The 12,589-nt window shown below is 39.9% G+C and overlaps 1 long non-coding RNA gene across 1 annotated transcript; it reads left to right on the top strand.

The window, feature by feature from the left end:
* The first annotated feature begins 323 nt into the window (after window positions 1–323).
* Window positions 324–11,681, top strand: LOC131382258 (uncharacterized). The gene is made up of 3 exons (XR_009211559.1): window positions 324–384; window positions 2,292–2,348; window positions 11,555–11,681. It is a non-coding gene; the product is annotated as an uncharacterized LOC131382258 (long non-coding RNA).
* Window positions 11,682–12,589: the final 908 nt, after the last annotated feature.

The raw sequence follows: 12,589 nt of genomic DNA, 5'->3' as shown, positions 1-12,589 counted from the left end.
ACAACTGTTGGGGTTTGGGGGTGCTATTGACCTCTAGTGGGTAGAGGTCAGGGATGATGCTGATCAATACCCTACGATGCATGGGGCAGCCCCCCACAGGCACCAAAGTCAACAGTGCTGAGATTAAGGAAACCTGTCCTAGACATTGCCTCGTTGTTTTTGTTGTTTTCTGATAATGAAATATGTGGCATGTCTGACATCAATAACATTTTTTTAAATTTGTGAGGTTTAAAAAAAATTTATAATTGAAATGTAACCAAATTTTATACTGTGAAGTCCAAGTGTAGTTTTTTTACTTTGCGATTCAACTTTGTTTTTGGCCCAGGGGAATTTTCAGTGGTTTGTGCCCTGCTACTGATGAAGACGCTGGATGGATGGGATCCTGTAAGTGATCTGACTTAACTTTGCCTACAACACACTCATCTAACTGCACACCCAGTCCTGCTTGCTACCAGAATTAGAACCTTAATTTGTGTAACACATATTTATAATATTTATCCAACGCCCAGTGTGCCAGGTACAGATTTAGACTTGGGATGCAGAAATGAGCAAAACAAAACAAAATCCTTGCTTTAATGTAGTTTATATTTTTTGGAAAAAATGTGCATGGTCATGTGACTGCTCTTTTCTGTGCCAACCTCTGAAGTTGGGGTGATATCCCACAGCTTTTACTCCATTTGGTTCAGAGATTTTCATCTCTCTGCTAGCTCCAAGCTGCTGAGGTCTTAGCATGCCTTGCCAAAGTAAATAGTGAGTAAAAATCAACACAGATGGAAAAAGAAGCATTATCAGAAATTACATGTCTGCAGCTGGGCTGGGGCTAAGTGGATTAGGGTGAAGGTTAGAATTCTAGTGTAGACAAGTCTATATCCTGTCCCCAGTGGTAATAAGTTTATCGGGGTCTTGTTCAACAGCTTGCAAGCTGATGATAAGCTCCCAAGAGTATTGTAGTTTCACAGTTTAAGATCCAGTAGTATGGTTTCAGTTTGCTTAGCTCAGGATACAACAGGGAGACAGCATGCAGGTTTGCACACAGTCTGTGATCTAAGAGGCCACCAAGGGCCTGTTCCAGGCACTCTGTCCTTTTATTCCCAGACATCTATTGCCACCCACGAACATCTTTTAGAACTAGGCAACAGCAGTTCTAGTCAGCCTAAGAGGACTTATTTAAATATGTTTAGCCTAATAGAATATGTATGTAACAGATTCAACGTATTTATATTTGAATGACAGATTTTCTGAGTTTTATAATCTGAGCTTATCTTCTAGGTCAGCACTCCCCAACCTTTTTGACACCAGGGACCAGTTTCATGGAAGACAATTTTTCCACATCTGGGAGGATTGGATGGGGGGTTGTTCTGGGGATGATTCAAGCACATTACATTTGTTATGGACTATTTCTATTATTATTACATTGCAATATATAATGAAATAGTTATGCAACTCATCATAATATAGAATCAGTGGGAGTCCTGAGCTTGTTTTCCTGTAACTAGATAGTCCCATCTGGGGGTGATGGAGACAGTGACAGATCATCAGGCATTAGATTCTCAAAAGGAGCTCGCAACCTAAATCCCTTGCATGTGCAGTTCACAATAGGGTTCATGCTTCTGTGAGAATCTAATGCTGCTGCTGATCTGACAGGAAGCAGAGCTCAGGTGGTGATGTGAGTGATGGGGAGTGGCTGTAAATACAGATGAAGGTTTGCTCACTTGCCTACCACTGACCTCCTGCCATGTGGCCCGGGGGTTGGGGACCTCTGTTCTATGTGAATTTCTACTCCACCCTATGTAGATTTCTGCAGTTGCTAGTGAATAATCCACTTAGCTCAGTTGAATTTCACTCTTGATTTTTCAGCTGCCCTCCTAAGGGAGGAAAACTATCTTCCTTAAAAAAAAAAAAAAGCATCTCTCTGGAAGTCTTATGGAAAATAAAACTCTATAAATGATGCTTGGCCAAGGCCTTGTGAATCTTAGATGCTCCTAAACTTGTCTTTGCCTTTATAGACCACATACTCTGTCTTGATGAAGTCCTAGGACAATACTTTGAATTCAGCATGATAAACGGAAACTACTGCTTTCACAAATAACAGCAAAAATACAAGCTAATGTTGTCATTTGTTCATATGGCTCAGAAAAAGTCCTATAATGTTAATGTGGGAGTCCTTTGTGATGAGAACAGGCCTTGGAAGGAGGCAAATGAGTTAACACAGCAAGGAAATTTAACTAGAGTTAAAGACCCAATATGTTATCACACTTTCCTTATCAGACTTTACCAATCTCCTCTCACAGCAAGCAGGAGCTTCATCCAGAGTAGACTTCCTGGATAAGACACAAGAAGGCAAAAAGGTAAGCCTTGTATTTAGGACTTTTGCATCTATGAATATAAGTAGGATTTGTGTATAATTTACTTTTCTATTCTTGTCTAGTTTTGACATAGTACTAACCTTATAAATTAGCTCATAAAATTAGTTGGTGGATGTTTATCTTTTCCTTGTCTCTGAAACAGTTTAATAAGAGATGGGTTATTTATTTGCTCTTTGAAGGTTAGAAAAAATAATTTACAACACCATCTGGGCCTGGTGTCTTGTGGGTGGATGGGTGTGGGGGAAGATTTTCAGCACTGATTGAATTTTTAAAACGGTTGTTGACTTACTCAGGCCTTTTTATCCATCATGGAGTCAATTTTAGAAATTTTTATATTTCAGAAGAAAATCTATTTCATCTAATCTTTAATATTTCTTTATATTTATTATATTTATATTTATTAATATATTATTATTAATATTACTGTGTCCTATTACTCTGTCTTTTTTTATCTTTGTATAAATGTATTCACAGTATCTGCAATTATGGTTTCTTTTTCATTCTTGGTATTTTTTTTTGTGCCTTTTCTTTGTTTACTTTTTTTTTTTTTGGTGTTGACTAACCCCGTTTATTCTATTTAAAGTATGGACTTTTGTTTTGGTGACTGCCCCACAAGGTGAATCTTTTCTGAGTTTCTGTCACATCAGGTGGGTCCCCATCTGGATGTGGGATGAATTCCACAGCATTGCTGAAAGACATGGGTTCAAGGATAGATTTCACTGGAAAGACTTAAGAGGTCAAGGTTAAGTAAGGGGAGAAAAGCTGGGAGTATCACCACCACCTCCACCCTTCCATCACCCACAGGGAGGCCTGCAGGATGAACTGCAGCTGACCGGCAGTGAGGGCCTCCTCTCCAGTGGGGGGATCCCTTCCTGTTGTGGCTTCCCCTTTTGTTGGGTGACAGCAGGAAAGCAGCCTTTTTGTGGAGAAGTAAACAGAATACTAGAGGCCAGGCCATCTGGATTTGGGGCAAGCTCTCTCTGGGGTTGTTCGCAATGTTAGCACCTGGTACTTGGGGACCTCCTTATTGGCCTGCCTATGGGGTCCATGAGTAAGCCATTATTTCCTAGGGAAGGTGAGTTCAGGTGCATTCCTCCTGCTGAAAGAAAAGGGGGAAAGACCCAATTTCGTTTCAATGAGTGCATTTCCAGATAGCTCTGAGCCAGCACTCAGATCTCTTCATCTGTCTGATCGCTCCATTCCTGCTTGAGGTGCCTGACAGTCTCCCACCTGGATTTCAATTATGTTGATGCTTCCCTACAGTTGGGTTGGATATTGTGCATGTCAAGGTTATGTACACGATCACAAAGGCTCATGATTACTCTGTTTCTTTTTGATGATTTCTCCCTCTTGTTATTATGTAGTATCCCTCTTTGCCACTATTAATATTTTGGTAGGGAATTTTGTTAGATAAAACTATGTTTCAGCAGTTTTACGTTGATTAAAAAGTTGCAATAATAGTACAGAGAGTTCCCATATATATATCCTACACCCAGCTTCCCCTATTAATAACATTTCACGTTACTATAGGACATTTGTTACAGTTAATGAACACTTATTGATTAGTATTAATTGAAGTTCATACTTTTATACTTTATTCAGATTTCCTTCATTTTTCCCCTATGTCCTATTTCAGTTCCAGGATCCCATCCAAGATGCCATATTGCATGTAGTTGTCGTGTCTCCTTAGGCTCCTCTTGGCTGTGAGAGTCTCTAAGACTTAGTTTGTTTTCAATGACCTTGAGGTTTTGAGGAATGCTAGTCAGTATTTTGTAGAGGGTCGCCCAATTGAGATTTGTCTGATGTTTGTCTCATGCTTAGATGGGGGATGCAGGCTTGTGGGAGGAAGACCACAAAGGTAAAACACCATTCTCATCACATCATATCAAGGGAACATGCAATCAATGTGACTTATCCCTGTTGTTGGTGTTGAGCTTCATTACCTGACTGAGGTAGTGGTTTTCAGGTTTCTTTCCTAGTAAGTTACTCATTTTTTTCCCCTTTCCACAACCACACTGTTTGGAAGGAAGTAATTATGCACAGTCCACACGTAAGGAGTGGAGGGTTACACTCCACGTCCTCAAGGGCATAGTATCTACATAAATTATTTGGAATACTTTTGCACAAATTTGTCTATTGTCTGTCTTTCTTTGTTTATTTCTTTGTTTCTTTCTTCAATTATTCAATTTATTTATATCAACATGGACTCATGAATATTTATTTTATACTTTTGAATTGTAATCTAATACCACCTCTTGTACTTTATTTCTCAAATTGTTCCAGCTTTGGCCACTGGGAGCTCCTTCAGTTGGCTTCTGTGTCCCTTTGATGTGCCTCCATCAAGGCAGTTTTCTGTTTTTGTTTGAGCACTTCTTTACTTTCTGACATCATAAGATGCTCCAGGCTCATTTGTGTATTATGTTTCCTGCCCTAGTCCCAGAAGCAGACATTTTCCCCTAACTATCCCCAGTTTTGTTTATTGGGGGACAATATGAGAAACCCAAATCTCAGCACTAGACTCGGGTGGCATTGCTTCTGGCCCTTTCAGCTGACAGAGCAAGGAAATACAGTATATGTGTGTTTACTATCTCATATATATTTATATATAAGCACTATTTATAAATATTCCCATGTGAAACCATCTGTGTCTATATGAAGCTAAACTTGAGTTCATACTGATGTCATTGACTTTAATCCATTATTACTCACGTTATCTAATCCATTGTTATCCAGCCTTCTTCCCTTACTTATCTATAACCTTCCACTCCTACAGTGAGAAACCTAGCTTGCATCATCTGTCATCCATTTTTCTAATCCTTCAGTTTCACTATACATGTGTAATGGTATCAGAATTACTCACCTATGTTCCTGTGGGAAACACTTTTATCAGCTGGACCACAGTGCTCATGTGCAGTTTCTTTTGCCTTTAGTCTTACGGACTCCACTCATTTCCAAAGCCACTTAGGTCCACAGCTTTGCCCTTTCAGTGAGTTTGTTTCATACATTTGTAATATAATTAAATTGTTTTGTTGTATTTTGCACTTCTTCCTTCTTATTAAGGTTTCAAAAAATCAATTTTATTGAACTATAATTATGTAGAATAAATTATATCAATGTAAAATGTAATTCAGTGTGCTCTGACAAATGCGGAAAGCCATTGCCACACCCAGGAAACCACTGCCACCATCAAGACATAGAATGTGTCCATCACCCTCAAAGCTGCTCCAGCTCCCTTTGCCACCTTTCCTCTCTTCAGCCCTGGCCATGGGCTACCACTGATACTCTCTTTTCACCATAAACCAGATTATGGTTTTCTTTTAGTAATTTGAGATTCATCCATGGTTTTGTATATATTAATTATTTGCCCCTTTTGAAAAAAACCTGACTACTACTCCATTGTACAGATATACTACAGTTTACTAATCTTTATTTCACTTAACATCTGTTTATTTAACACCTGTTGAAGAATATTTGGTTCATTACAAGTTTTTGACTATTGTGAATGAATGAAGCTATTACGAACATTTATGTCCAAGCCCTCGTGTGTGCATATAACCTTTCTTTTCTCTTGAGTAAATAACTTGGAGTAGAATGTCTGGGTCATATGGTAGATGTAGGTTTAACTTGAAAAAAGGGTCACTTTTTCAAATCAGTTGTAACATTTTAATTTCTGCCAGCAGTGTATGGGAGCCTTCAGACATCCTGCTCTTACTCTGACTCTCCTGGGTCTCTCTTGTAATGACCCTTGTGATTACATTGGGCCCACCCATAAAATTCAGGACAATATCCCTATGTCAAGATCCTTAACTTAAAAAATAGCTTTATAGAGGTATAACTGATATGCAATAAAGTGCATATTTAATATATACAATTTAATGATTTTGGACCTAGGCATATGCCCATGAAATCATCACCACAAGCAAGGTAATAGACATGCTCATCACCTTCATCTTGTGCCCCTTTGTTTTTGGGATTCTTAACTGAATCACATCTGCAAAATCCTTTTTGCCCTATAAGGTAATGTTCACAGATTCTGGGAATTAGCATGTAGACATCTTTGGTGGGGTGGGGCAGTCATTATTCAGCCTAACACAGACCCCTACTCCTCAATCAAAGCAGTCTCAAAGAACCTGTGACCGTATTTCATCTCCCACTTCACCACTCATAAGGAACAACACAGGGATCATTGTGGCTGGAGCACAGGGTGCCTGGATGAAACACAGTAGATGAGATTCAAAAGATTAACTAGGCAATCTGATCATACAGCTCATTTTCAGCTAATGTGAGACCCCTGTCTTCTACTTTGAGTAAGAGAGGAAGAATCTGGAGGATTTTTGAGCAGAATGAAAAAAGATTTGGCATATTGTAACAATCTTACTCTGGCTATTGTGCCTAGAACAAACTAAAAGAGGGTAAAGTGGAAGCAGGAGAAGAATTAGGAAGTTTTTATAATAATCCAGGCAAGTAAGAAGAATGGCTTGAATCAAGGTAGAAGCAGCAGTGGTGGTAAAAATTGGTCAGTTTCTTGATATAATTTGGAGATATGGCCAAAGGTTTGCTGGTGAATTAAATATGGGATGTGAGAGAAAGAGAGGAAGCAAGGATAATTCCAAGTTGTTTTGTTCATTTTTCTTGAGCGATTAGAAGGATGCAGTTAAAATTATGTAATGTGGAAAGCTGCTGGAATGGCAGATTGAAGGGAGAATATTAAATTTAATTTTGTGCATATTAAATTGAGATGCCTAGTAGACAAACTTATGGAGAGATTAAAGAAGCAGTTGGAGTTTAGGAAGAAGGTTGGACTGAAGATATAAATTTTGGAGTTGTCAAAATATAGGTGGTATTTCAAGTTATAAGACTGGATGAAATCATCAAAATGGTGAATATACAGAGAATATACAAAGTTCTACAACATTAAGAAGTTGGGAAGGTGAAGAGTACCCAGAAAAGTAGACTGAGAAACTGCAACTATTGAAGTAGGAGGAAAACCAGGTGAGTGTGTTGTCTTGGAAGCCTAGTGAATAAAAATGTTTCAAGTAAGGTGCAGATCGAGAACTGATCTCTGAATGTAGCAACATGAAGGCCAGTGGTGACCTTATAATAGCAATTTTGATAAAGCTGGGGTTGGGGGCACACGCAAAAATTGGATTGGAATAGTTTTGAGAATGGAGAGAAGAGAATTGGGAGATAGTGATCACTATCAAGGCAAAGCTCTAAGGGAAGGGGATAAATAGGGTGGTACCCAAAGAGCATAGGGAGGTCAAAATATGGCGGTTGGTAAGCTAGAAAAACAGAATGTTTGGAGGAGACCTAGTAGAGAGGGAAGGATTCAATACAGAAGGGGAAAGAATAGTGGAGAAGAGAGAGGAAACTACTGCTGGAGAGGTGTCCTTGAGTAGGCAAGAGGGATGACCACAGTTTGGTCCCAGCTACCAACTGGGTTCTAGGTCCATAAGGTTGGTTCTAACTAAGAGCAGAGAGGGCATTCACAGTTTGATCCCTTTTGCTCAGAAAACCCACATCATTAAGGCATTAATCTACTCACAGGAATCCTAGCACCTTAATTTAGAAAACTAGATCTTAGCAAAGTTAAGTGGCTTGTTTATATTTAACCCATGATTTTTACTGCTGACTCTTTTCCATGATTTTTTCTTTTAATTTTCAATAGCTTCTATAACAGAGTTTATAGAAAAGCTGATTTAAGAAACAATAATTAGCACAACTAATTTCTTGCTTTTGGGAATTTTACTAGGGTAATAAATGAAAGAAGCTTCATATTGTCTCCAATCTGTCATTGAGGAAATACAATTTCCCCCTCAAACATGTGAGTTGTTTTTCACTGAGAACATTTGGGAAGGCTTTTTTCTTAAAGTTCTCCAGACAAAAATCAAAGCAATAGTAGAAAGCTACAAAGATGGTCTTGCTTTAGAAGCCCAAGTACACCCAGACTTCTTATAGAGAGCTAAAAAGTTTCAGAGCCTGCTTGGTTTCAACTAGGAACAACCTGTAATACCATCATGTATTATCCCCCATGAGATCATCTCTTATTGGAGCTAAACTCAGTGGCAGGACTGATAGCTCTTGGAGTTAATTAAGTAGGAACTTTAAGGGGATTGCTCTCTCTGCTGGACACCAAAGTGAACCTGTACAAACATCTCAGGCCTTTCCCTCTCCATCTTGATTCCATTTGTCAAGATGTTGAGTCTTCTAAAAAGTCAAGGCAAACTCTGAGAACTTAGGTTCTGCCAATCAAGCTGGCCTGGGAGAGACTTGTTCTCTCAGTAGTTAAGGAGTTAGAGTTAAGTAACAGGACTACACTGTCCATAGAAGCGGACACTTCCACTCTTTTATGACAGATGACTTTTTTCTCACTCAGTCCTCTTCTGTCTTCCCCTGATGACCCAGTTTGGTGATAAGAGATAGGCCCTGGGGTCTCTTGTTGGTGGCCTTCAACACCTTTGGGAGGCCAACACACTCTAGAGCCCGGGGTAGAAGACACACAGAGTTGAACACAGCCTAGTTCTGCCAGAGGCTAGGTAGAGTGTGAATGTCCCTTTCCATCTTCAATTCCTTGTGCCCTGCATGGTATCCCCTGGATGGTGCGGATCTAGGGGAGGAGAAAACTATTACAATCTTAAGTGAAAGATGTAAAAGAACTTATAAGTCACATGTGTGTTCCAACCCAGTTCACAAATTAAGAATACTAATAAATTTTAGGGACCTATAGTAAACATCTCTTGTTTTACCTGTCAAAATCACACTTTCTTCTAGCAACAATGATACTCTTCTTTTGGGAGCTGCATCTCCTTTCTCCCCCATGCCTTCCTTCTTTTCTCAACCCATCGGGTGGGATAGTCCCATTCTTACATGACTCAGCTCATCTGCCCATTGTCAATGAGGCCAAGAAGGAACATCTGACCCTTGCTGATGAATCACAGTCCCTCCCTGGAATTTTGTCTGTGACTAAAACCTGTTCATCTCCAGTTCTGACAGCAAAAATTCTAGGAACCACCCTTGTTTCTTCCTTTTCTCTCATCCTACATTCAATTCACCAGCAAGTCCCATCCAGCCCATCTCTAAAAGTTACCCATTTTGCATCTTGGTTATCATCTTGGTTAAGACATCATTATCTCATCTGGATATGGTGGCTGGGCCTTTCCTAACTGGCTTCCTTACCTTAACTCTTCTCCAATTAACTTCTATGCTCCACATAACAGCCAGAGAGGTATTTTTAAAATAAAAATATGATCATGTAATTCTTCTGCTTAAAACCTCAATTGGCATCAGTGTTCATAGCACCACTATTCACAGTAGCCAAAATGTGGAAACAGTTCAAATGCCCACCAATGGATGAATGGATAAACCAGATGTGGCATATCCATACAACAGAATATTGTTCAGCCATAAAAAGAAATAAAGTATCAATACATGATATAACCTTAATGAACTTCACAAGCTTTGTGCTGGCTTGGTGCTGTGGCTCACACTTGTAATCCCAGCACCTTGGGAAGCTGAGATGGAAGGATTGCTTGAGTCCAGGAGTTTGAGACCAAACTGGGAAATATAACAAAACCTCATCTCTAGAAATTTTTTTGTAAAAAAATTAGTCAGACATGATGATGCATGCCCATAGTTCTAACTACTTGGGAAACTGATGGGGAAGGATTGCTTGAGCCCAGGAGTTTGAGGCTGCAGTAAGCCGTGATCATGCCACTGCATTCTAGCCTGGGCAAAAGAGCAATACCTCATCTCAAAAAGAAAAAAAAAACAAAACAAAACATTGCTCTAAGTCAAAGAAGCCAGACTCAAAAGGTCACATATAATCCTGTTTATGTGAAATATCCAGAATAGATAAATCCATAGAGACAGGAAGCAAACTGATGATTTCCAGTGGTTGGGCTAGGGGAGAAGGGTAATGATTGCTTTAATGTGCACAGAGCTTTCTTTGGAGAGATGAAATATTTTGGAACTTGATTAGAGGTTGTAGTTGCATTATGAACATATTAAATGCTACTGGATTGTAGACTTTAAAATGATAAATTTTATGTTATGTGAATTTCACTTCAGTTGAGAAATCCCAGTGTCTCCTACTGTGTTTAGAAGAAAACCCAGCCTTGCCTATGTCTCCAAGCCTACCTGGTACACCTCCCTTGCTCACAACAATCCACTCACTCTGTGTACCTTGCTGTTCCTATTTGCTGCCTTATGTCATATCTTGCTGGGCACCTTTTCTTCTTCAAAACTCAGCTTAAATAGAATCTGACAAAGAGGCCTTCTTGTCCAGCCTATGTGTAATGCGCACCACCCCACCCAATTTCTCTCTATCACGTAGTCTTTTTTTATTTTCTTTATGGCACTTATCACAGTCTATAGCTACTTGTTTTCTTATTTGTTTAAAGTTTGTCACCTCAAATAGGGTGAATGATCTTGATAGCAAGACCTTTTCTAGCTTGTCTATTTAATCTTTTATTCCTGGCACAATTTGAAACAAAATAAATTTTCAATGTGATTTGCTTAAGAAATGAAAGACAGCACCCCTGTGGCTCTGCCCTCTGGGTGAGGATTATGCTAGTGCACATCGAAGAAAGGTTGGAAGGACGTGCCAGAGGAAACAGAGTCAGGAGTCAGGGTCAGCATTCTGGGATAGTGATTCCCTGGTTGAAGGCTGGCTGCAACCTTGCCCTTCTTGGGTGGGGACAACTGCTCCTTCTTTGGATTATGCTATCCAATCATCTCTTATTATGCCTAAGCCACTGTCAAAGATAAAGAAAGTCGGACTTTGAAGGCAGTAAAAATAGATTTCATTCAGTAAACTAGAGCAGCGGCGGAAAGAGCTGAGCTCCATTTGGATTTGCACAGAGGTGACTGGGTAATCTAAGGGGAGAATCTGTTCCATGCTGTATCTGTACCACATTTTCTTTATCCAATCCACCATCGATGGACGTCTAGGGTGATTCCATGTCTCTGCTATTGTGAATAGTGCTGCAGTGAACATACGTGTGCATGTGTCTTTTTGGTAGAGTGACTTATTTTCTCTTGGGTATATACCCAGTAATGGGATTGCTTCGTTGAACTGTAGCTCTGTCTTAGGTTCTTTGAGAAATTTCTAAACTGCTTTCCACAGTGATTGAACTAATTTATATTCCTATTAGCAGTGTATAAAAAGAACAAAATTATGTCCTTTGCAGCAACATGGATGCAGCTGGAGGTCATTAACGCAGGAGAAAACCAAAGACCACATGTTCTCACTTCTAAGCCGGAGTTAAACACTGAGTACACATGAACATGAAGATGGGAACAACAGACACTGGGGCTACTAGAAGGGGGAGGGAGGGAGAGGGGCGAAGGTTGAAAAACCAACTATAGAGTACTATGCACGGTATCTGGGTGATGGGATCATTTGTATACCAAACCTCAGCAGCAAGAAACTTACCCATGTAACAAATCTGCTTGTGTATCCCCTGAACCTAAAATAAAAGTTGAAAAAAAAATAAAGAGAGAATGAGGGAGTAGCGAGAGGGAGTGAGGGGACTTGAGCAGAGTCATGGAAGTAAAAAATTACAAAAAAATGGGTTGCTCAGTATAAACGCAATTAGGCTTCTGTGTCTGCAAGCTGGCACTTATGGAAGTCAAGCTTCTCCCTCCCATAGAGATGAGACTGGGACACGGAGGCCATGTCTTTTTTTTTTTTTTTTTTTTTTTTGAGTCAGGGTCTGGCTCTGTCACCCAGGCTGGAGTGCAGTGACTCAATCTTGGCTCACTGCAACCCCTGCCTCCTGGGCTCAAGCTATCCTTCTACCTCAGGACATGCCATTAGCACATGCCATTAGCCCAGTTAATTTTTGTATTTTTTGTAGCAACAGGATTTTGCCATGTTGCCCAAGTTGGTCTCGAACTCCAGAGGTCAATCAATCCACCTTCCTCAGCCTCCCAAAGTGCTGGGATTACAGGCAGCAGCCAACGCGCCTGACCAGCTCCGTCTTTTGACGGTTACATTCCAAAGGAATGTCCTTCAGGTCCTTGAGAAAGACACTCCTGCATTGTTGGATATACACACACATCTCAAAAGGACAGAGGAAGGATTTACAATGGTAAGCTTTTTAAGTAAATACTCTTAGAAAGGGAGATCAGGAACTTATCTTTGAGTGCTGGCCCCAAGAAATAGTACCTTCTTTTGACAGCCTTGCGCTTTTCTAGGCAAAAACTCATGGGGGCTGGTTCAT

The sequence above is a fragment of the Hylobates moloch genome, unplaced genomic scaffold (assembly GCF_009828535.3).
Source record: "Hylobates moloch isolate HMO894 unplaced genomic scaffold, HMol_V3 SCAFFOLD_22, whole genome shotgun sequence".
In the NCBI taxonomy this organism is placed as follows: domain Eukaryota; kingdom Metazoa; phylum Chordata; class Mammalia; order Primates; family Hylobatidae; genus Hylobates; species Hylobates moloch.
Note: the sequence above shows the minus strand (reverse complement) of the source record. Positions and strands in the feature narration are given on the sequence as shown.